Source organism: Engystomops pustulosus, chromosome 4, assembly GCF_040894005.1.
Source record: "Engystomops pustulosus chromosome 4, aEngPut4.maternal, whole genome shotgun sequence".
Lineage (NCBI taxonomy): Eukaryota > Metazoa > Chordata > Amphibia > Anura > Leptodactylidae > Engystomops > Engystomops pustulosus.
The window spans coordinates 123,505,018-123,532,196 of record NC_092414.1 but is presented as its reverse complement, the minus strand read 5'-3'; the positions used below and the strand labels follow the sequence as shown (position 1 = coordinate 123,532,196).

At 39.7% G+C, this 27,179-nt stretch overlaps 1 long non-coding RNA gene across 1 annotated transcript; it reads left to right on the top strand.

Moving 5' to 3' along the window:
- Nucleotides 1-518: 518 nt before the first annotated feature.
- On the top strand, nucleotides 519-26,771 carry LOC140129080 (uncharacterized). Its single transcript, XR_011855296.1, has 4 exons — nucleotides 519-584; nucleotides 21,437-21,667; nucleotides 22,616-22,678; nucleotides 26,553-26,771. It is a non-coding gene; the product is annotated as an uncharacterized lncRNA (long non-coding RNA).
- The last annotated feature ends 408 nt before the right edge of the window (nucleotides 26,772-27,179 follow it).

The window sequence follows — 27,179 nt, the reverse complement described above, 5'->3', positions numbered from 1 at the left end:
TAGAGTGGAATGGTCTTTAACATGTACCCATACACCAGTGCTATCCCAATCATATTTTGTATCTTTGAGCTAGGCCCCTTCTGTGAGGAAGCTCATTGTTTTGCACTTCTACTCTGGTGTTTTTACAAGATCCTCTCAAACTTTGTACTTGCTGTTTTGTACTGACAGGTTGGATTTCTTACTGCTTTTTGGAGCATTCCGCTTCTCTTAAAGGGGTTGTGTCACCATTGCACATTGCTGTAATTGGGTCCAATGCATTGTTAAAAGTACTTTCACCATTTACACTTATTACAAAATCTGCAGGCTTACTGAGATAACTCCTTTTGTTCTGGTTGCTGGCGCCCCCCGGTGGTAGCTGTGTCCCGTCCTGAGCAACAGCTGATCTGGCCGAGTCTGCGCGCACAGGGAGTCAGTCAGCTGTTCTCCACTACAGATCACTCCAGGGGCTCACAGCTCCTTTGCACACTGAGAGATCACCTGACACACTGCAGCCAATAGGAGGTGAGAGAGGAGGAGGGGCAGAGATTGTGCTGTGATGTCCACTGCTTACCAGCGTCACAGGAGCCTACAGCAGCAGATACAAGGTAACTGCAGCCAGACATGTCTGCTCAGAGGAGTCCTCTCCCAACATGGATCATAGCAATGTATCAGCCCTTTCCTCCCTCCACCATTAGTCAGGTCACACAGGAGGCTGCAGAGATAACACAAGTAACAGGCTGAGCTCTGATCTCTCCTGATGCAGTCCTCCTCCTGTACTCTCCTCCATGCACTGTCCCTCTATGTTACCCTGCTCTCCTGCAAAGGGGCCCCTGTGCCTGACTAGCAGAGAAGTCGCTAAACATCAGCAACATGTGAGAAGCTGTCATCTATCTATCTCCTATCTCTCTCCTATCTATCTCCTATCCATCTATCTATCTATCTATCTATCTATCTCCTATCTATCTATCTATCTATCTATCTATCTATCTATCTATCTCTCTATCTATCTCCTATCTATCTATCTATCTATCTATCTATCTATCTATCTCCTATCTATCTCCTATCTATCTATCTATCTATTTATCTATCTATCTATCTATCTATCTATCTATCTATCTCCTATCTATCTATCTATCTATCTATCTATCTATCACATATCCATCTATCTATCACATATCCATCTATCTATCACATATCCATCTATCTATCACATATCTATCACATATCCATCTATTTATCTATCACATATCCTTCTATCTATCACATATCCATCTATCTATCACATATCCATCTATCTATCACATATCGATCACATATCCATCTATCTATCTATCACATATCTATCTATCTATCTCTATCTCCTATCTATCTCCTATCTATCTATCTATCTATCTATCTATCACATATCTATCTATCTATCTATCTATCTATCTATCACATATCGATCACATATCCATCTATCTCTATCTCCTATCTATCTATCACATATCTATCTATCTATCTATCTATCTATCTATCTATCTATCTATCTATCTATCACATATATATCTATCTATCACATATCGATCACATATCCATCTATTTATCTATCACATATCTATCTATCTCCTATCTATCTATCTATCTATCTATCTCCTATCTATCTCCTATTTATCTCCTATCTATCTCCTTTCTATCTATCTCCTATCTATCTATCTATCTATCTATCACATATCTATCTATCTATCTCCTATCTATCTATCTATCTATCTATCTATCTATCTATCTATCTCCTATCTATCTATCTATCTATCTATCACATATCTATCTATCTATCTCCTATCTATCTATCTATCTATCTATCTATCTATCTATCTCCTATCTATCTATCTATCTATCTATCTATCTATCACATATCCATCTATCTATCACATATCTATCACATATCCATCTATCTATCTATCACATATCCTTCTATCTATCACATATCCATCTATCTATCACATATCCATCTATCTATCACATATCGATCACATATCCATCTATCTATCTATCACATATCTATCTATCTATCTCTATCTCCTATCTATCTATCTATCTATCTATCTATCTATCTATCTCCTATCTATCTCCTATCTATCTATCTATCTATCACATATCTATCTATCTATCTATCTATCTATCTATCTATCACATATCGATCACATATCCATCTATCTCTATCTCCTATCTATCTATCACATATCTATCTATCTATCTATCTATCTATCTATCTATCTATCTATCACATATCTATCTATCTATCACATATCGATCACATATCCATCTATTTATCTATCACATATCTATCTATCTCCTATCTATCTATCTATCTATCTATCTATCTCCTATCTATCTCCTATTTATCTCCTATCTATCTCCTTTCTATCTATCTCCTATCTATCTATCTATCTATCTATCTATCACATATCTATCTATCTATCTCCTATCTATCTATCTATCTATCTATCTATCTATCTCCTATCTATCTATCTATCTATCTATCTATCTATCTATCACATATCTATCTATCTATCTCCTATCTATCTATCTATCTATCTATCTATCTATCTATCTATCTCCTATATATCTATCTATTTATCTATCTATCTATCTCCTATCTATCTATCTATCTATCTATCTATCTATCTATCTATCTATCTATCACATATCTATCTATCTATCTATCTATCTATCTATCTATCTATCTATCTCATATCTATCTATCACATATCTATCTATCTATCACATATCTATCTATCACATATCTATCTATCTATCTATCTATCTATCACATATCTATCTATCTATCTATCTATCTATCTATCTATCTACAAAATATCAAAAATTGAGGTAGCACTCCCAAGTAAAGTGAAAAAATGGAAGGGTTTATTCACAAACCGGCGACGTTTCGGTGTTTATCACCTTTTTCAAGCAATGTGTGGATACAAATGGACAAACTTATATACCCTCAAGTGGGAGGGTTTACAATAATGACATCATACATACATGTGCAAATACAATCAGAAAAGTTAAAGTGCTAGTGCTGGTTTAATTCATAAAAATTATTAAATCTTATCACATGATACCTTGTGTATGAATAATAGTGCAGGATACAATGTCAATGTCCGGCGGCTCACTAACTTAGTAATGGCGATACAATACTTGTTCGCGTCTGTGTAACTCCATTGCGCATGACCGGAAGTCCATGTCATATGCGCATGCGCAGAATCAACTCCGGAGTGAATGGTGGCCATATTGGATGTGGGAATCGCGATATGTATGTACACGTAAGTATCTGGCAATGTCGGGTCAAGTATACAGTAGTAACGTTTATATAGAGTGTCTTATAGACCAGTGTGTGAAGGTGTGTGTAAATTAAGAGACCTGGTCACGGCATGTGGGCAGAGCTGGCAGACAGCTTGGCATGAGTGCCCGCTGATGCCAGAACACAGGCACAAATGTATTTGGTGCTTTCGAGGTCACTAAAAAGTGAGAACGAGCACCCACATAGTGCGAGTAAAAGCCCACAACACCTGTGACATTTCGGTCCCATATATAGAGTGTACACCCCACATACATACGACCCATTGTCAGTGCCGAAGTACAATATTTGCAGAATCCCAGTTGTGGCCCAGATGAGACGCCAGTGCATAAATCAATCTTCAAGTGCAAGTGATAGTGCATATGATGTGATAATGATCTAAAAAATAGAGAAGAAGTATTAAAATCACATAAATGACAGAATTCCTTTAAGACATATTGTATCTTTCAATGTCATTCAGATGATGAGAACATAAGTACTGCAGAATAGAGGATATATTCACATAGAGGATGTATTTACATAATTGATCCCAGATTAAAATCTACATTGAGACCATGAGGTTTCAGGGTGTTCAGCCTATATATCCATTGTAGCTCCTTCTTGCGTAGAAGTTTCTCCCTATTACCACCACGTCGTAGTTTGGGTACATGGTCTATTAATATGAATTTTAATTGTGATTCCATGTGTCCACAATCCGAGAAATGTTTAGAGACTGGAAGATCCTGTCTGGCCTTTCTGATGGTATATCTATGTTGAGTGAAGCGAATTTTAAATTCTAATGTCGTCTCCCCGACATATGCCAGCCCGCACGGGCATTTTAGCAGATAAATAACATGATCACTATTACAATTAAGATAGTGTCTGATCCGAAAAGTTTCTCCATTATGTTCAAAGGTCTCACCCTTGTGCATGTAGGAGCAGTTTACACACGCACGGCAGGGGAAGCTGCCCTTGCGTGTTGTGCCCCATAATCCTGACTGAGTTATTTTATTAAGGGGTCCCACGTCAGCCCTTACCAATCTGTCCCTTAGGTTTTTGGATCTCCTATAAGAGAAGAGGGGAGGTCTAGAGAATTCGGGGATAGCAACCGAGCATTTTCTTAGAATTGACCAGTGTTTCCTGACTATGTTTGCCACCTGAGGACTCAGGTCGTTATACGTGGAAATGAAGGGTAACCTTTTCAAATTATCTTTATTCACATTAGGTTTTAAAAGGGAATTGCGATCTCTATTCATCGTTAATTTTTTATTGTGTTCTATAACTTTACTTGGGTAACCCCGATCCTTAAATCTTTTCTCCATGATGGAGAAGTTTTTTTCAAGTGATGTAGTCTCACTGGTGATTCTTTTAGCTCTCAGGAATTGGCTCAATGGAAGAGATCGTATCATGGGTTTGGGATGGTTACTTTCAAATCAAAGAAGATTGTTCCTATCGGTGCTTTTCGTGTATAAATCAGTGGACAATTTCCCTGCTTTAAGACTCACTAGGACATCCAAAAACTGGATTTCCGTTTTGGAGGCTACCATCGTAAATTTGATATCCCTGTCGGCTTCATTCAGAAACAGATGGAAATCATTCAACTCCTGGGTGGTGCCAGTCCAAATGAGGAAGATGTCGTCTATGTATCGCCACCACCTCAGAACTTTGTCAAAGTGGTGGGACACATAGACGACCTCCTCCTCAAGAACCGACATTACAATGTTAGCATAAGTAGGGGCCATGTTCGACCCCATGGCAACACCGCGTAATTGTGTATAGAACTCACTGCCAAACAAAAAATAACTGTTATGCAGGATCAGTCTGAGTAAAGAGATAATGAAGCATCTTTCTCCATTAGTAAATCTAGAGTCATTAAGTCTCTTGGAAATGGCCCTTACGCCTCGTTCATGGTCTATGGAGGTATAGAGGGATACCACATCAAAAGACACAAGTGTAATCTCACATTCAAATTCAACACTGGATAGTTTATTCAAAAAGTCAGAGGTGTCCCTAATATAAGAGGGGCTAGATGTAGCAAAGTGTCGTAAAGCCTTATCAAGTACCATGGCCATTTTTGAAAAGATAGAGTCGCTGCCGGAGACAATCGGTCGCCCGGGTGGTGACTTAAGGGATTTATGTATCTTTGGTAGGGTATACAGGACCGGTGTTATCGGATATTCTACCGTGAGAAATTTGGCCATATTGGTATTAATAACACCCTCCTCAACAGCAGTGTCAATAATATGTTTAATTTTACGTTTAAGTTCGAACTTCGGATCTTGTATCATCCTCTTATACACCTCAGTATCCGCTAGCTGATGGCGGATTTCAGATAAATACATTGCTGTGTCCATGACGACGACCGCACCCCCCTTGTCAGCGGGTTTGATTGTGAGGTCGTCGTCATGGACCAAATGTTGCAATGCCAATATTTCCTCAGATGTGAGGTTCGCATGTCTCAATGGTTTACCCCTGTTATCATGTTTAAGTTTAGTAATCTCTCTTTCTAGAGTGTTGGCAAATGTCTCTATAGCGGGGCAATTCACAGTAGGAACAAAGCTGCTCTTAATAAATAAACCCAGGGTTTTGGGATCAAATGCCTCTCTATTCACCTCATGAGTCTGGGGATGGGTGGAAAACCAATATTTAAGCTTAATGTTACGCAAAAAGTTGAAAATATCTACTTCTAAGTCAAACCAGTCCATGTGGGCACCGGGACTGAACGATAGACCCTTGCCCAATACAGAAAGTTCAACTTCAGTAAGTTCTTTAGAGGAAATATTTACCACTAAAGTTTCTTCTTTGTGGCTCCCATCCTGGTTGTCAATCCTCGATTTTCCACGTGCTTGCTCCTTTCTGTTTTTCCAGTGTCTTCTACCACCTCTCCTGATGTATCTTTTGTATTGTCCATTGTTGTCTGTCCTAAAAAATTAGCGGATGATTCCTGAAATGTTGTAAGTGGTGCTGATGAAGATGGAAGGTCACCCAAATCACCCGAGTCTTCCTGAGCTGGATTTTGAATTTTCCTCATTTTCTTCGGACTTCTTTTCTTCTTTCTTTGTTGGGGATCACCTGGTGCAGACAGAGGATTAGCTGACATCTGTAGTCCTTGCCATCCATAGATCTTACCGATCCTGTAGTCTTCTTCATCACGTGTCCACTTCTGTCTTTTGGTCGTTTCTAGTTCGGACTTCAACTTAATAATCGAAAGATTAGTAGTGTCAAAGAAATTTTTACACTCTTCCTCAGATAGTTTATCCTTCAACATCTTTTCCATCTCAGTATTTCTGACTTGTAGGGAGTTGGCTTCTTGTTGTAAATATTCAATGTTAAGTAAGATTAAATCAAGGGAGTATTTATTGGATATATGCATAAATTTGGTGCAAAAATTCGAATCCTGGGAAAAGAGATTAGGGCGTACATGCGATCTCATACCCCGGGGAATTCTCCTGGCCTTATAATATTCTGCTAGTGTGATTAAGTGTAGTTGTAAGGTCACCAACCTTTTGGTCGAATTTTCATATTTTCGTTTAAGTTCAGGGATTCCCGGGGTCCTCAAAAAAGTAGCATCCCCCTCCAAATTCTGCAGTATCCGTTGTTGGTCCTCATCTGAATAAACAAAGGTCTGGAACAATTCGCCTTCCATGGAACACATCCTTAGTTAGAAGAAAATAGGTAGAGACACGTGCACAAGCGGGGGGTACCAAATGTATAGAAAAAGAAAGTCCACAGCAGCACAGTGTCACATAAAAAACCCCTAAGAAGGGGGGGGTGCAAAGACTCACCAGTCCTGGTAGGAGACTCGCATGTACAAAATATCAAAAATTGAGGTAGCACTCCCAAGTAAAGTGAAAAAATGGAAGGGTTTATTCACAAACCGGCGACGTTTCGGTGTTTATCACCTTTTTCAAGCAATGTGTGGATACAAATGGACAAACTTATATACCCTCAAGTGGGAGGGTTTACAATAATGACATCATACATACATGTGCAAATACAATCAGAAAAGTTAAAGTGCTAGTGCTGGTTTAATTCATAAAAATTATTAAATCTTATCACATGATACCTTGTGTATGAATAATAGTGCAGGATACAATGTCAATGTCCGGCGGCTCACTAACTTAGTAATGGCGATACAATACTTGTTCGCGTCTGTGTAACTCCATTGCGCATGACCGGAAGTCCATGTCATATGCGCATGCGCAGAATCAACTCCGGAGTGAATGGTGGCCATATTGGATGTGGGAATCGCGATATGTATGTACACGTAAGTATCTGGCAATGTCGGGTCAAGTATACAGTAGTAACGTTTATATAGAGTGTCTTATAGACCAGTGTGTGAAGGTGTGTGTAAATTAAGAGACCTGGTCACGGCATGTGGGCAGAGCTGGCAGACAGCTTGGCATGAGTGCCCGCTGATGCCAGAACACAGGCACAAATCTATGGATGGCAAGGACTACAGATGTCAGCTAATCCTCTGTCTGCACCAGGTGATCCCCAACAAAGAAAGAAGAAAAGAAGTCCGAAGAAAATGAGGAAAATTCAAAATCCAGCTCAGGAAGACTCGGGTGATTTGGGTGACCTTCCATCTTCATCAGCACCACTTACAACATTTCAGGAATCATCCGCTAATTTTTTAGGACAGACAACAATGGACAATACAAAAGATACATCAGGAGAGGTGGTAGAAGACACTGGAAAAACAGAAAGGAGCAAGCACGTGGAAAATCGAGGATTGACAACCAGGATGGGAGCCACAAAGAAGAAACTTTAGTGGTAAATATTTCCTCTAAAGAACTTACTGAAGTTGAACTTTCTGTATTGGGCAAGGGTCTATCGTTCAGTCCCTGTGCCCACATGGACTGGTTTGACTTAGAAGTAGATATTTTCAACTTTTTGCGTAACATTAAGCTTAAATATTGGTTTTCCACCCATCCCCAGACTCATGAGGTGAATAGAGAGGCATTTGATCCCAAAACCCTGGGTTTATTTATTAAGAGCAGCTTTGTTCCTACTGTGAATTGTCCCGCTATAGAGACATTTGCCAACACTCTAGAAAGAGAGATTACTAAACTTAAACATGATAACAGGGGTAAACCATTGAGACATGCGAACCTCACATCTGAGGAAATATTGGCATTGCAACATTTGGTCCATGACGACGACCTCACAATCAAACCCACTGACAAGGGGGGGTGCGGTCGTCGTCATGGACACAGCAATGTATTTATCTGAAATCCGCCATCAGCTAGCGGATACTGAGGTGTATAAGAGGATGATACAAGATCCGAAGTTCGAACTTAAACGTAAAATTAAACATATTATTGACACTGCTGTTGAGGAGGGTGTTATTAATACCAATATGGCCAAATTTCTCACGGTAGAATATCCGGTAACACCGGTCCTGTATACCCTACCAAAGATACATAAATCCCTTAAGTCACCACCCGGGCGACCGATTGTCTCCGGCAGCGACTCTATCTTTTCAAAAATGGCCATAGTACTTGATAAGGCTTTACGACACTTTGCTACATCTAGCCCCTCTTATATTAGGGACACCTCTGACTTTTTGAATAAACTATCCAGTGTTGAATTTGAATGTGAGATTACACTTGTGTCTTTTGATGTGGTATCCCTCTATACCTCCATAGACCATGAACGAGGCGTAAGGGCCATTTCCAAGAGACTTAATGACTCTAGATTTACTAATGGAGAAAGATGCTTCATTATCTCTTTACTCAGACTGATCCTGCATAACAGTTATTTTTTGTTTGGCAGTGAGTTCTATACACAATTACGCGGTGTTGCCATGGGGTCGAACATGGCCCCTACTTATGCTAACATTGTAATGTCGGTTCTTGAGGAGGAGGTCGTCTATGTGTCCCACCACTTTGACAAAGTTCTGAGGTGGTGGCGATACATAGACGACATCTTCCTCATTTGGACTGGCACCACCCAGGAGTTGAATGATTTCCATCTGTTTCTGAATGAAGCCGACAGGGATATCAAATTTACGATGGTAGCCTCCAAAACGGAAATCCAGTTTTTGGATGTCCTAGTGAGTCTTAAAGCAGGGAAATTGTCCACTGATTTATACACGAAAAGCACAGATAGGAACAATCTTCTTAGATTTGAAAGTAACCATCCCAAACCCATGATACGATCTCTTCCATTGAGCCAATTCCTGAGAGCTAAAAGAATCACCAGTGAGACTACATCACTTGAAAAAAACTTCTCCATCATGGAGAAAAGATTTAAGGATCGGGGTTACCCAAGTAAAGTTATAGAACACAATAAAAAATTAACGATGAATAGAGATCGCAATTCCCTTTTAAAACCTAATGTGAATAAAGATAATTTGAAAAGGTTACCCTTCATTTCCACGTATAACGACCTGAGTCCTCAGGTGGCAAACATAGTCAGGAAACACTGGTCAATTCTAAGAAAATGCTCGGTTGCTATCCCCGAATTCTCTAGACCTCCCCTCTTCTCTTATAGGAGATCCAAAAACCTAAGGGACAGATTGGTAAGGGCTGACGTGGGACCCCTTAATAAAATAACTCAGTCAGGATTATGGGGCACAACACGCAAGGGCAGCTTCCCCTGCCGCGCGTGTGTAAACTGCTCCTACATGCACAAGGGTGAGACCTTTGAACATAATGGAGAAACTTTTCGGATCAGACACTATCTTAATTGTAATAGTGATCATGTTATTTATCTGCTAAAATGCCCGTGCGGGCTGGCATATGTCGGGGAGACGACATTAGAATTTAAAATTCGCTTCACTCAACATAGATATACCATCAGAAAGGCCAGACAGGATCTTCCAGTCTCTAAACATTTCTCGGATTGTGGACACATGGAATCACAATTAAAATTCATATTAATAGACCATGTACCCAAACTACGACGTGGTGGTAATAGGGAGAAACTTCTACGCAAGAAGGAGCTACAATGGATATATAGGCTGAACACCCTGAAACCTCATGGTCTCAATGTAGATTTTAATCTGGGATCAATTATGTAAATACATCCTCTATGTGAATATATCCTCTATTCTGCAGTACTTATGTTCTCATCATCTGAATGACATTGAAAGATACAATATGTCTTAAAGGAATTCTGTCATTTATGTGATTTTAATACTTCTTCTCTATTTTTTAGATCATTATCACATCATATGCACTATCACTTGCACTTGAAGATTGATTTATGCACTGGCGTCTCATCTGGGCCACAACTGGGATTCTGCAAATATTGTACTTCGGCACTGACAATGGGTCGTATGTATGTGGGGTGTACACTCTATATATGGGACCGAAATGTCACAGGTGTTGTGGGCTTTTACTCGCACTATGTGGGTGCTCGTTCTCACTTTTTAGTGACCTCGAAAGCACCAAATACATTTGTGCCTGTGTTCTGGCATCAGCGGGCACTCATGCCAAGCTGTCTGCCAGCTCTGCCCACATGCCGTGACCAGGTCTCTTAATTTACACACACCTTCACACACTGGTCTATAAGACACTCTATATAAACGTTACTACTGTATACTTGACCCGACATTGCCAGATACTTACGTGTACATACATATCGCGATTCCCACATCCAATATGGCCACCATTCACTCCGGAGTTGATTCTGCGCATGCGCATATGACATGGACTTCCGGTCATGCGCAATGGAGTTACACAGACGCGAACAAGTATTGTATCGCCATTACTAAGTTAGTGAGCCGCCGGACATTGACATTGTATCCTGCACTATTATTCATACACAAGGTATCATGTGATAAGATTTAATAATTTTTATGAATTAAACCAGCACTAGCACTTTAACTTTTCTGATTGTATTTGCACATGTATGTATGATGTCATTATTGTAAACCCTCCCACTTGAGGGTATATAAGTTTGTCCATTTGTATCCACACATTGCTTGAAAAAGGTGATAAACACCGAAACGTCGCCGGTTTGTGAATAAACCCTTCCATTTTTTCACTTTACTTGGGAGTGCTACCTCAATTTTTGATATTTTGTACATGCGATTCTCCTACCAGGACTGGTGAGTCTTTGCACCCCCCCCTTCTTAGGGGTTTTTTATGTGACACTGTGCTGCTGTGGACTTTCTTTTTCTATCTATCTATCCATCTATCTATCTCCTATCTATCTATATATCTATCTATCTATCTATCTATCTCCTATCTATCTATCTATCACATATCTATCTATCTAGTGATTTGGTTGCAATTCCTTACAAAATACACAGAAAGAGATTCAATCAACATGCAAAAATAAAAAAGTTTATTAGTAAAAGTCATAAAAACAACTATTGCACCTAATTTTGTACAACCAATGCATACAAGAAGAGCAAAACAATGGGCCACATTTATCCCTTGTTTTTTCTGTTGTTTTTGCGCCTTTTTCGTTTAGGCGCACCGTTTTTGCACCGTTTTTGCGATTAAACGTCAAATTAGCCGCGCAGCTAAAATAACCACCTTTCCCTCATCTATCGTTCAATTCCAGATGTTTTGCTGCGCCTAATGATATTCATCACGTGCGACTTTTGCATTTAGGCGCAAAAACGGGCGCAAAAACACTCCAGCCCGAAGCTGGCGTTATCTGAGAAGAAAGCACTGAGCCCCTTTGCAGAACAGCTCATTTCTAGCAGCAGAGCTCAGCCAGACACTAGAACATATAATACAGACATTAGATACACTGAAGACACTAGAACATATAATAGATACATTAGATACATTACAGACAGGAGCTGCAGACTCTATTTACAGTTCATCACCTTCTATTTACAAAATATTCTGCAAAACGCTGAGGTCACAGCAAGAGCAAGAGAAGTTTGCACAAGTTTGCAGAAGTTTGCAGATACTACAAACAAGTGTCCCCCATGTAATTCTGCACAGTGTCTGAGGGGGATATTGTGCAGAATTACAGGGGTGCAGCAGGAGACCAGCACTGGGGGATCCCCTCCAGGAGAAGCCACTGCTGAGGAGGTCACTGGGTGCAGGGTGTCACACACCTGGGTGCTGCTGTGAGTGTTATCTTCATTCTGGGATGTGGGAGAAGCAGAGAGGAGCTTGTAGCAGGATCACATGTAAGTGCCCGAATCTAACATTGCGCCTAAACTGCGCCTAAACTGTGTTAAAGTAAAGTGATTAATAAGAGGCAGAAAATATACTTATCACAGTTGGTTGTAGCTTGTGATAATTCTGGCAAAACAGTGCGCCCGAATTTAGGCACAACTACTACACTTAGGCGCACAAAAGTGATAAATGTGGCCCAATGTATTCTCACAGCATCATGGTCGGTCAGGCGGACAGTAAAGTGTAAAATGTCGGAGGTCTAGAAAAATACAGGGACGGCAAACTCCATGCGCATCCTCACTTCAAAGTGACTTCCTCAGGGGTAAGTGGCACTTTGGAGTGACGATACACGTGGGGTTTGCCTCCCCTGCAACCACCTAGACTTCCGCCATGCATGTCAACCTGACCGACCATGATGCTGTGAGAATACATAGTACATGTGTACTATGTGCAGTGTCCTGTGTAGTGTGCAGGGGGCGCCAGATTCAGGATTTCTGGCGCACGTTCTTCATGAATCTGGTGCCCCCTGCACTGCTTTGACAGACTGCACCAACTTTTTTTGGTGCACTTTTATCCCCTTAACGCTGAAGCCACTTTTCACCTTCCTGACACGGCCCATTTTTTAAAATCTGACATGTGTCTATTTAAGTGGTTATAACTTTGGAACGCTTTAACATATGCAGTTGATTTTGAGATTGTTTTTTCATGACACATTGTACTTCATGTTGGTTGAGAAATGTAATCAATATATTTAGTATTTATTTATGAAATAAATGGAAATTTGGCAAAATTTTTGAAAAAAACAATGTTTTCCAAATTCAAAATTTTCTACTTTTTGAAAAGTTGGTCATATCACTAAAATAACTTGATAACTAACATTTTCCATATGTCTGCTTTAACTTGGCATCATTTTTCAAACATCTTTTCCTTTTTTTAGGATGTTAGGAGGCTTATAACTTTAGGTGCAATTTTTCAGATTTTCATGAAAATCATCAAAACCTACTTTTGGAGGGTCAATTTAGTTAGAAGTGACTTTATAAGGCCTACATGACAGAAAACCCCCACAAATGACACCATTTCAGAAACTACACCCCTCAAAATATTCAAAACAACCTTTGGGAATTTTGTTAACCCTATGAGCGTTTCATGAGGGTGAAAGATAAATGAAAGTGAAATTACAGAAATGTAATTTTATCTTACTATAGATTCATTGAACACTAAAATTTGCACCTTCACAATGGGTTAAAAAGGAAAATGCATTTTACAATGTTGAGGGCAATTCCTTCTGAGTATGCAAATACCCATTTTGTCACTGTACCCTGCTGTACGGGCACAGGGGGGCACTTGGAAGGGAAAGAGCATTGTTTCGTTTTTGCAGGGCAAATATGGCTGAAAAAGTTTTCATGTGTCAGGATGCATTTGGAAAGCCATAATGGTACCAAAACAGAGGAAAGCCCCAACAAGAGACACCATTTTGGAAAGTACACCCCTTGGAGAGTTTAGCAAGGTGAAATTTGTGTAGTTGCCCCAACAGTTGTTTGATTCAATTAGGCCCCAAAAGGGAAAAAAGGTGAAAATTTTCTCAAAAAAGTCACTTTTACCCCAAATTTTTGTAAGCCACAAGGGATAAAAGATGAAACAACCCCCATAAATGTGTAAAACTATTTCTCCTAAGCACAGAACTGCACCACTTTTGCATATAAAATGTTGTATGGGTACACAGTGGGGCTCAGAAGGGAAAGAGGGCCAGATTTGACAATCATCCTTTACATGTGTCAGGATGCATTTGGAGAGCCCTAGTGGTACCAAAACAGAGGGGAACCCCAACAAGTGTCACCATTTTGGAAAGTGCACCCTTTGGAGAATTTAGCAAGGTGTAATATGTGTATTTTCCCCTACAGGTGTTTGCTTCAATTAGGTCCCAAAAAGGAAAAATATGAACATTTTCCCAAAAAAGTCACTTTTACGGCTATTTTTTGTATCCCATAAGGCATTAAAGATAAAACAACCCCAAAAAATGTGTACTAGCATTTCTCCCGAGTATAAAATTGCCCCACACATGCAAAAAAAATGTTGTATGGGTACGCAGTGAAGCTCAGAAGGGAAAGAGGGGCGTTGTCCTTTTAGAAGCCAGATTTGACAGACATCCTTTACATGTGTCAGAATGCATTTAGAGAGCCGTAGTGGTACCAAAACAGAGCGGAACCCCAACAAGTGTCACCATTTTGGAAAGCACACCCCTTAGAGAATTTAGCAAGGTGTAATATGTGTATTTGTCCGTAAAGTTGATTTATTTAATTAGGACTTAAATAGGAAAAAGGTGAAAATTTTCTTATAAAGGTCATTGTACCCCTAATTTTTTATAGCCACAAGGGATAAAAATATGTAATAACCCCCCAAAATGTGTACACCTATTTCTCTCGAGTGTAGAAGTACCTCACATGTGTATATAAAATGTTGTATGGGCGCACAGTAAAAGGGAAGGGGGATGTTTGCCTTTTATAAGCCAAATTTGACAGAAATGTTTGACATGCATTTGGAGAACCCTAGCGGTATAAAACAGATAAGAATCCGAAAAGTGTCCCTAATTTTTGAATCCACACCCCTTAGAGAATTTTGCAATGTGCAATAAATGTATTTGCTCCTACAGGTGAATGATCCAATTAGGCCCTAAACATAAAAAAGGTGAAAATTTTCCTATAAATGTCACTTTACCCCTAATTTTTGTAAGCCACAAGGGATAATATATTAAATAACCCCGAAAAAGGTGTAAAACTATTTCTCCCGAGTGTAGAAGTACCCCACATGTGCATATAAAATGCTTTATGGGCGCACGGTAGCGGAAAAGAGGGATGTTTCTCTTTTAGTGGCCAAATTTGACAGAAATCCTTCACATGTGTCAGGATACATTTGGAGAGCCGTAGTGGTACCAAAACAGAGGAAAACCTGAAAAGTGACCCTAATTGTTTAATGTACACCCCTTGGGGAATTTAGCAAGGTGTAATATGTGGTGTAGGGTAATACACGTGGTGAAATGAGCATTTTGAACATATAGGTGATGTCCAATGGAGTCCAAGATGGAAATTGCAATTATTTCTGGAAAGTTCAGTGCCCGTTATGTGGCGCCCCTTATGAAATAATCGAGGGGTATAGGGAGCAAAGGGACCTAACAGTTGTTACAATTATTCATTTTACCTAAATGAATTCACAACAGGTTGGGCGTGAATTGTGAATGTGATGCGTATAAGGAGGTAGAATATACCAGGGGACCAACTAAACTTTTGTCACTCTGGAGGTGTCGCAGGTCTCTTAGTAGTATGTAGTGTCCATCCTAACTTCTCTTTTGGAACAGACTCTTTATTGAGTCCTACCTTTAGAAGCAGCAGAATTCACCGGGAAAATGCTGTCCTGGCAAAACACAGGAACATCTAAACCAGAGGTACTGGGGCCCCGTCCTTCTTGTCCCAATATTAGTTTCCTAATACCTTCCTCTTGAAAACGGAGAAATGATACGGCAGGACCTGCACATTGGAACAGCCCGTAAGAGTTGTACAGCATCATCTGTACAATGTGCACGGCCAGCGCTTTTGTACCATATCTTCGTTTTCCGTAGGGAAATTATTGCCAAGTGTTGCTCTTATTCACCCTAGCGATGCCCATTGTGACGAATATTGCTGCTTTTGGCTGGACCAAATCGACCAGCCAATAGCGGCAAACATGGACAGAGAGGGGCAGCAAAACCCTTCTGGAGCACAAGGCACAATTGGTGGCAGTCAGGAACAGCCGCCACCCTGCCCCGATCACCGTGTCTACAGACATGGTGACCGGTATTACTGACGTCATAAGTAAATTCGCTTCTATTGGCTGGTCTGAATTGATGAGCCAATAGCAGCGATCATGAACTGGGGGTGTGGGGGGGACGGAACCATTCTGGTCCATGGGGCAGGATGGATGGCCGTCAGGAACAGCCGCCATCTTGCCCCGATCACGGTGTCTGTACCGTGTGGGCAAGTCACTACCAGCCGCACCGTTCTATAACAACGCGCGTTGGGAATAGGCTATGCAATCTTTATTTATTTTTTAAGCAATTTAGACAAATAAGGGTTTATTTTTTTGCGGGACGAGATGCACTGTAAAAAAAAACTTAATTTTAGTGGGTTTTTAGCTTATTGAAGCAATTTTATTAACTTTTTACGTGTGGAGGAAAATAAAATCATCAATTCTTGTTTTGGATTTTTAGCATTTTTTTGGGGGGGTGTTCACTGTAGCATAACAATAATATATTATCTTTATTCTACGGATCACTACGATTACGGTGATACCTCATTTATATAGTTTTCTTTATATTTGTCCAATTTTATTGAAGGAAAACTAGAATACAAAAAATTGCATTTGTTTTAGTATTGTCATTTTTATAGCGGCATAACTATAGTATTTTTTGATTGACAGAGCTGGTTGTGAGCTTATTTTTTGCGTGACAAGTTGTTCTTTTCAGTGGTATCATTTTGGTGCTTGTAACTTTTTCGGATCACTTTTTAGAACATTTTATGTAAAGCAATTTGATAAAAAGTTTTAATTTTTGGCAAGTTTTTTGTTTTTTTTTCTACCACGTTCACCGAACGGGTCCAATTATGATTAGGATTTATTGTACAGATTGTTACGGACGCAGCGATACCAAATAAGTGGGGTTTTTTTGTGATTTAGTGTTTTTTATACTTTATTACTTTTGTACAGGGAAATGTGGTGTCTGGGGGGACTTTCACTTTCTTTTATTATTTATTTTTATTTAAAAAAAACTTTATTTATTGTTTTAACTTTTTTTTACAGTAACTGACATTTTAGCTTGAACAAGTGATCTTCTGATCACTTGTTCAAACTCTTTTACAGGTTACACAGTGCAATATAGATGTATTGCACTGTGTAATGTAAGACACTGAGCATGCTGCGCATGCCCAGTGTCTTACAGCCGGGTCCTGCCAGGAGGCACGGACCCGGCACCAGGAGGAAGATCGCGCAGCCCCGGGCACCGGCAGTCCCGGGGCTGCGATCGGAGCTGCGGACCCCCCCGGTAAGTGCCGCCGGGGGGGTCCGATTGACATCAAATGCTTTTTAAATGCCTCTAACACGCCGCGGTCAGCGCGACCGCGGCGTGTTAGGGGTTAACACCCGCGATCGGAGAAATCTCCGATCGCGGGTGTTAGAGGCGGGTGTCGGCTATAATACATAGCCGACACCCGCAGCTTCTGGCGCCAGCTCCGTTCAGGAGCCGGCGCCAGAGGCTTGACGTAATAGTACTGCATTTTGCGGGAACGCACCTCCCGCCATGCAGTACTATTACGTCAAATGTCGAGAAGGGGTTAACATGGGGCGTATGACACATTTCTATTGGACTTCTATTGGATCAGTAAATGCAGGGACTATTTGAGCACAGCAGGTGGAAGGAGACTCTGAAGGCTGAGCGCTCTGTAGCACTGAGTTCTGCAATAACTGCCGCTGTCAGTGCTGTGCATGTGCCTGGCTAGGCCCCTCCCACATCTGCTTCTGTGTGGAGCAGAATAGAGGCTGAACAAGCATCATAATAACAAATAGAAAGGTATCTTTACTTCCAGGTAACCATTACAAATAGATTTTTGAAATATTTTAACCTCTTTGAAAGCTTTTTGTAGTCAATTGTTTCGTGGCATAACCCCTTTAATGGGCACATGAGGTTGTATTGTATTGATTATACATTCTTTGTAATCTTCTTTGTCATTTTGATTATTATTTGTATACTTGTTATGCATTTGCTAAAAAGTTAATAAAATGATTGCACTAAATTAAAATAATTAAAACATTGTCAGTGAAAGGAATGGAGTCTAGAGTCTAAAGCCTTTTTACAGAGAAACAACTGAGTTTCTTTTAAATGCTTTTCCACTAAATCATGAAGACAAATGTATGGTTTAAAGGCAGACTGCTGTGCCAAAGCTTAATGAGTAAAGGAGACCCTTTAAGTACAATATTGGCAGGGTTACGCAAGTGATATGAACAATAGTTAATGAGCCATTGCAGACATTAGAAATTATTTAAAATGGTTTGTAACTGTTGAAAAAAATTTATGAATCTTAATCTTGCATTTTTTATTAAACTTCAAATATTTATTTTGGATGTATGCTGAAAATATGATGGTGTTGAACTTTAAAAAAAAAAACTTTTTAGTTCAACTATGTAAATTAGGACATCATGAAAGCACACTCCATTATTATGCATTTTAAAAAGTCACTGTAGAATTGTTGAATATAAGATTATAAAAGCAACATACTTCATTCTACAGAGTTGTTTTTTCTTTGTAACGCCAAGAAAAACATATTTAATACAATACATGAATCATGAAAGATTACATTTTGCTAGAAAATACACTTTATACAGTTTTTTTCCTCCAAAGCAGGAATACAAGCGTGTTTCTCCCCCTTATCAAAACTTAAGACATTTGAAGCCAGAAGAGTGAGGGCTTCACAAGAATTTCCCCATTGCTCTTATTTATTTATAGATAAGAAATTATGTTATGAATACATTTTCCCATTTCCCCATTGCTCTTATTTATTTATAGATAAGAAATTATGTTATGAATACATTTTACTGTACTACAGTATTTTTTGCACTATAAAGCGCACCAAATTATAAGGCGCACCATCAATAAATGCCTGCTAAAACGTCTAGGTTCATATATAAGGCGCACAGGATTATAAGGCACATCTGTTTATAAGGATGCATGACCAGCAGGTGGTAGACTTGTGCACAGTTCAAGGCAGCTTTTGTCTGTAAGTAGGTTCATATATAAGGTGCACCGGACTATATATTGATTTCAGAGAAAATTAAAGGATTTTTTGTGCGCCTTATAGTCCGAAAAATACCGTACCCTCTTTAGATCTTTTACAAACATATATGCTGTAGTTACTGTAAACATAAACACACATCTTCGCCCAAGATAAAATAAGTGTATAGAAAAAGATACAGTGCATTATTTCTGTAGCTTGATATCAAGTGACACAACACAAAACCATTGAAATTGTCAATTATTTGTGCCACAGTTTTTTTTAACAAGGTATGTTTTGAGCTAAGTCTTACATACATCTTTGAATAAATGTGTCTTTACGGTCACATTCAAGCCATCATATTTTTTGTGGTCTATGTTTTGTGTTTGACATCTTCCAATGGTACATTCTCATGAATCGAACTATTCATTTTCATAGACCCAATACACTGACTGAAGTTAATGGATCAGTGTAAAATATGGATAAATATCTATTAATGTAAATATAAATGCATTATATTAGTGAATGATGTCATTCAGGATAAGGTTGCCATTTCTAATTACTGGTTCTATCAGTCACAATACAATTGGAAAGTGGAAGCCTCCAAAGTGCTAAATATTGAGGGGAAAATTGCACACTAGTTTTCGGATCACAAAGTCAACATGGCATGGTGGGGATACCCTGGCCCAATAAATTTACTCCAGCCCGCTCCCAAATTCTGGTGTAGATTTCTTCTTGGTTTATTAAGACCTGCACACAATGCTTCTGCCTTAATTAATTCCCCTCATAGTGTTAATACAAGTCACAATAAGAAAGCCTGTGTGTGTAGTTTGTACATTAACACTCAAAGCAGCACAATGCGCTTTCCCACCATTAATGGCGCTGGCCATTTCCCAGAAAACTATATAAATCTGCATCTCCCTGCACACCCTGACGGATTTGTGCCTTGTACCTTAGAGAAAACTTTGTCTCATGCCCTGTGCTGATATTGTGATTTCCCTTGGCCCCGGTTCCGTTCCTGACTACGCTCCTCTGCTGCCTGACTTGACCTCTTGATACATCCCTGACTCTGATCCCGTGCTACCTTTACAGACCTCCTGTCTGTCCCCGACTACGACTCTGCCTAATGTATTTGTATCTCGCCTTGGCTGCCAACCACGGACAAAGAGACACTTGTGGAACAACCTGGTGGTACCATGCCGCAGCAAGTCCAACCCGCTTTGCGGCGGGCTCTGGTGCAAATCAGGTGCAACTTAGATTCTGGTCCCATATGTCTGCTTACGTCATCATCGCCGGAGGTCCAATGAGTCCACTAACCCAGAAGCCTGGCACTAGAGCTATATAAAGGCTTTTCATCTGCACAACAAATTGTACTTATTATTGTCAGTGTCAGTATTAAATATTCCATGTTTCATACCAGGAAGTAAAATTGAAGAGTTTAATTGATAAAACAATGCAGTTGTGCCAATTTTTTACATGCATGTATTTATAGCTTTCGCTAAACATTTTAGATGATATTGAAACTTTATTTTTTGAGTCAAATGAATGAAGTATATGTTATAATATAAAAAACAATGAATTCTAATAGAACAATTCTCCTTTTTCCATTGCAGGATGCATATGATCTTTTAAAAACTCTGAGCAAAGCAATAGCTAAGAAGTTAAAGGAAATCTACCATTTGTTTTTAGTCATTGTGAACCAAACATACTTTGAAAATGCTGCAGCTACACTGATGCAGAAACATATCTTGTTTAATCCCTGAACTGAGAGGTTTTGCTAAAAAAAGAAAAGAAGGCTGCCTCATCCCGTCCCCCTAACCCTTCTCAAGCCCTTCCCACTTGCGAAAGCTGGGTGCAGGCTGGTTGCCGTATATAAACACATTACTTCCACATACATGGAGCTGCCTGCACTGTCCAGGCAAGACTAAGCAACCTGAGCTGGATGACTCATACACAGGATGTGGAGGAGCAGCAATTGATTACTTCTACCTGTCAAGGACAACACAGTGATTACAGTGTTCCAGGATTATGCTGGGTGGGACAAGGCTGAACTCACCATTCTGTTCAGAGATGAAACAACATATATTTCTGCATCAGTGTATCTACATCATTCTCAAGGTATGTTTGCTTCATAATGCATAAAAGCAAATGGTAAATTTCCTTTAATGATTATGTTTGTTTACTTATTTTTATTTCTGCTCTATTGAAAGAGGGCTGATTGGAACTTTTCTTATTTTTTTTTACCTTTCTAGGCCCCCTAGGGTACCTAAGCCCTGATCACTGTTCCAACTTGTCAGGATTCGGGATGAGTGGATCCTCTGTACCACCAGTGGAGGTGGTACTATCCGACACCTGGGACCGGAATCTACGTGGCACCTGCTCTTCACCAGAGCTCGCCTCAAAGCGGGATGGTCTTGCTGCGACAGGGTACCACCAGGTCGTTCCACAGCTGCAACTAGCCTGAGGTGGATGCCAAGGTCGAGGTACCTTAGCAGAAGACAGTCTCATGGTCAGGGTCAGGGCAGGCGGCAGAGATGCAAGGTGAAGTCCAATCTGGGGTCAGCAACGGGAGGTCCAGACAGATGGGAATGGCAATACTGGCACACGGGACACAGGAACGCAGGCACACAGGAACGCAGGAATGCACAGGAATGCAGAAATATTGCAAGGAAGTTTTCACAATGGCTTAGGCTCAAAGTTCTGGCAAGGGACACAGGAAGGGGCTGGAATATATCTGGGAAGGCGACAGGCCAGCGCCAATAATCGTCGGGAGCCGCAGAGACTGCCACTGGAGCCAGGAGAGGTGAGTTTCCCAGAGTAGAGGGTCCAGGGGCTCATGGAGGGACACAGGAGCACCTGTGACACAATTTACTACAATACTATGTATTGCATTTTATTGTAATTTTAATGGATCTGCAATAGATCCTGCCTCCATCTGGCTCTATTACAGTTGTTGCAATGACATCCATGAGATACTAGTTTGGAACTTACGATGAGAAGTGCCAACGGGCCTTCAAAAAAAATGTGTCACCAATTTATTTGTAAAACCAGATTACAAAAAGTATCACTTTTTTGTAATTTGTTTTTATTTTCTGAGTAAAGATTTTTCATCTAGCTCCATCACTGTAGATAATCTATTTAGTGAACAGAATGACATCAGTAATAATATATAAATAGATAAATAGTGTATAATTTGATTTCTTAATCAAAATTTCAATCAATATGCCATTCACCTTTTGTGTAAGTGTACTATATGTTAAGGAATGTGCACTTGAGCTAAATTGTTACCTAAAGTGAAAAAAGACTCCTGGCCAGAGGGGAAAAGGGCATAAGCCAAGTTTCATTTGTCTGTATGAAAGACTTTTTTGTAAGAGTAGTGCTATGAGCAATTACTCCAGCACAGGATGGGTCATAAGTCTTTCTTTGTTCAGGTTTATGTGTGAAACTCTCCAAGAAAAATGCAAAATAGGGGAAAAAAGGAAAGAAGCGGCTATGTAAGTAGATATATATCAATCTTACAAAGTTATGTGTCTTCATTAGTACTAGAAGGTGGCAGGGATGGGAGGGCAAGTGGAGCATGGCAAATGACCTAGAGGACTCCTATGTAATTGGTTTCTTTGAAATTTGATAAGTTTAAGACATAGATGGAATGTTTAAGTACTCCATGAGTAAGCAATGAGTTCTATGATTTGGTGAATTAAACAATACAATGTACTAATCAGATTCTTTATACAGATCCATTAAGAACATTTCTCTTTTATGATGAGTGGGGTATAACTATATGTTGGCAGTCCCCTACTTAAGGACACCCAACTTACAGATGACCCCTAGTTACAGACGGACCCCTCTGTCCACTGTGACCTCTGGTGAAGATCTCTGAATACTTTACTATAGTCCCAGACTGCAATAATCAGCTGTAAAGTTTCTGCAATGAAGCTTTATTGATAATGCTTGATCCCATTACAGCAAAAAATTTTGAAACTCTGATTGTCACTGGGGCAATTTTTTTTTTGTCTGGATCTACAATTATAAGATAGGCAGTTTCGACTTACAAATTCAACTTAAGAACAAACCTATGGACCCTATCTTGTATGTAACCCGAGGACTGCCTGTATACGTTTAATATATTCTATGTTAAACTTTTATGTTCCATTTTCATGTAATGCTAATAAAATAAAACATTAATCATAGAAATTACTTGAAGCTGATTGTCCCAGTGCAAACTCTGCATTTGCACCTGGACTCTTAACCAGTAAATTTAAAAATGCCAGTATTCAGGGTTCGACAGGCCCATCGCTTATTAGCTCGACCCCCACAACCGATGACTCTGCTCCGCCGCAGCTGACTCTGCCCCCGCAGACCGTGTCCAGAGAGGGCACAACGCGTTTCACACCACAGCCAGGGGTGCTTCATCAGATCTAGTGATTGTCCAAGGAATTTCATATATTATGCCATGTCCTTATGAAGCACCCCTTGCATTGGTGTGAATTGCATTGTCAAGTTTTAGTGCAAAAATGGACAAAATACTATACACTTGTAGAGTACCTGCACCTTCCCAAACATCTTCTTTTTAGGGAATACTCTTCTAAATCTACCACTTTTGGTTTAAATGCCCTGGCCACACAATTCAGCCCTACAACAGAGTTGTTCCTGTATCCCAGCACGACTCTATAAGGTAGTGCCTACCCAAACTAATTGATACCCCTGTCATGTAAAAGGTAATCCTGCGCTAGGCAGAGCTATTTCCTTTCAATTTTTTGGGTTTTTTGAGCACCACTTGTCACCGTAAAGGGCACAGAGTTTAATAACAGGATGGTGCTATTACCTCTCTGCATCATCACTGTTCCCCTTTAGCTATGATACCAACAGGTGTGGAATGATGATGTCATCATCTGCTGGCATCACAGCACGGGTGAAGATTTTTTTTGAAAATTCATTTGAAACAAGGAAAAGAGGATGAGTGGGTGGGCCACAATATGGAGAGGGGGCCCTCAATATAGAGGGATATGACAAGGGGCCTACACAATGGAGGGATATGAGAGGGGACTCACTTTATGGGGGGATTTGAGAGGTCAAAATAAGAAGGGGCACAATATTAGGCAGAGATGAGAGGTCACAATATGAAGGGGAGATGAGGTTCTGCAATATGAGGGGGAGATGAGAGGCCACAATTTAATGGGGAGATAAGAGGGTCCACAATATCAGAGGGAGATGAGAGGTCACAATATGATGGAGAGGTGAGGGGCCTCAATATGAGGGGGAGGTGAGGGGCCACAACAGGAGCTGGCAGAGGGACTGATTACTTACAATAGGTCCTACCTAATGCTGTACCATACATCCATGCTCATCCATGTGCCTGAATGACATTTTAGGCACATCTGGGGAATTGCATTTTGTACACATGGTCTTAAGCTGTGTTCACATTATATGTTAGCATTGCATTTTAAAATACATTTCAAACCAAATCTCAAAATACATCTGTGTTTTACCATTATTAATACTGATGTGTTTTGAGTTGTATTTTACCTGATGCTTTTTCTGTGCCTTTAGAAAAGCAATGAAAATGTATTCTATAAATGTGACCTTAGAATATACAGATAATATTTCCATGTAGCAGTAGGTGGGCCCCCCAGAATCAATTTCAGTGGTGGGCACCAGGCCTCCCAGTTTGACCCTGACAGTATTCTTATATAGGGAAGAGGCCCCCTCATAGCCTCAGCATTTCTATAAGTTGCACCCTACTGTCCAAAAATTCTTTACATCTTGTTCTCTTTATAACCTAACCAAAAAGGTTTTTAGCCGTATCAGTGATGCACCACACATGTAGGTCTGAGATAAGGAGTATTTCGTTATGCACTCTCTTGCATATCTGCAAGTAGCTCAAATTCCAACTACTTAACCCTGTAAATCCCTATCTCACAGACGATGAGGAGCATGGATACTAAATGTGATAACAAATGGAGGGTTTGTTTTTGTTACATCATGTACCAATGTGATGTGCATGTGAGGTACCTGTTAATTAAATCCATAGACTAACAAGAGTAAAGATTCATGTACTCATTATGTCTCATTTTAAATGCAGATTTGAAACAAAAAATAATAATGGATTCAAAAACTGGAGAAGTAGAATTCTTCCTATGCACTCCCTTTCCTCCATTAGCTTCACACTAAGGAATTGAAATCACAATCTCAAACACGGATACAGACTTGGAAAAACGAATCTCTCTTTAATCCCGTATGCCAGGTGACGTATTAGTACGTCACACGTTGACTGCGGGGGTATGGAGAGGGCTCACAAGATGAGCCCTCTCCATACAAGGTGGATGCTGCATGTTGCAACAAATCCTCATCTACTGGAGGATTTATTTTTTGTAAATGTATGAAAACATTATAAAACCTCTATAAATGTAGCATCCCCGTGATCTCAATGACCCAAAGAATACAGGAGACATGTCATTTCGGGTGCACAGTGAAAGCTGTAAAAACCAAACCCAAAAAATATTTGCACAAATGCATTTTTTCACCAATTTCATGGCATTTTGAATTTTTTTCCTGCTTCCCAGTACAGGACATGGAAAATTAAATACCGTCACTATGGTATTTACCTGGCTAAAGATAATTTCCCATACAGTTCGTAATGTTATTCATTAGAAACAATATAGTTGTCTATATTGTTGTTGATACGCCCACCTCCACACTTTGGCTTGCACATACATTATTGAGGTGCCTGATCTCCTGGATTCAGCATTCATTACCTCATTATCCTCCATTAATTGTATGCAACATATCAGAAGCATCAGCTGTTAACTTTGTATTATAATTCCATTCCGCCTATGGTCACTAAACATAAATCACACAGCTAAAAGGTCAGAGACTCCCACAGGATCAGCTCTGTTGTTGAGAACATTTTGACCTGAATGGTTACACGCTGTTCTCTCACACCTACTCCAGTTATGGGCAGGCCTCTATCAATACGTGGAAGACACCAAAGTAAGAAAAAACATTTGTCATTAGAGTCATCCTCCAAACTATCGTGCTACAAAACTAAATGTTTCCAGTGTAAACATTTTTTTGGAGACTAACAGTTATGTACTATATCATACCATTTCTTATTGAACGCTTTAGACCTTCTGCTATGGGCCATAGTATTTCATTTAGATAAATGGGTGTGGGAATTGGGAGTATTATTGTCCTGATGATTCTTATGTATTATTCTTAAACCAAAGCTTCTCATTGTAGCTGATTTCATAAGTTCCTATCCAGCATAACTGAGTTTTTTTGAGTTTATATCTAGTTTCTTGTTAAAGCCCAATGGCAAACCACATTCTATTCTATTTTGGACATTTTCTTACTCTTCTTTTCTGATAGATGAAACCCAGAAGGAATTGGGTCTACTGAAAAGAGAGGGTAAAGACTGCAACTCATAAACCATTAGGACAAGACTTATAGGACAAGTGATACAAGAGAAAGTGAAGTTGCTGTCCATCAACCTGCAGTTTTTTTTAAACATTTTTTTGTGTCTGAGACTTTATTTTCAGTCTTTGTAATTGTCGATAAATTTAACAATATATGTTTGATGATACATTTGAAAGACAACTTTAAAGCCTTGTCCAAATTATACATAAACCTGTATAATAAAATCTTTGACATGCCATGGTTAAATACGTCATAGAAGAAGCCTATGATTGGCTACAGTGGTGATCAGCACATCATATGACTTGTCCAATGGCAGTTTCAAGAGCCAGTGCCCAGTCACCAGCACTGGGATGGAGGGGACAGGTAAATGTATCTTTATTTTCCTACAAAGGTACATTAAAGCAGTCTGTGAATGAAATCTGGTTCAATACATTGTCATAAAAAAAAAAACTATAGTATTACACCAAGATGACTGAAATGAATTCACTATAGACTTTGGTTGGTAAAAAGTACTAAATCAGGGAACCTGTCACCAGTGTTAGGGATTTTTTATGCAGGGCCCCAACAGCCCTCTTGACT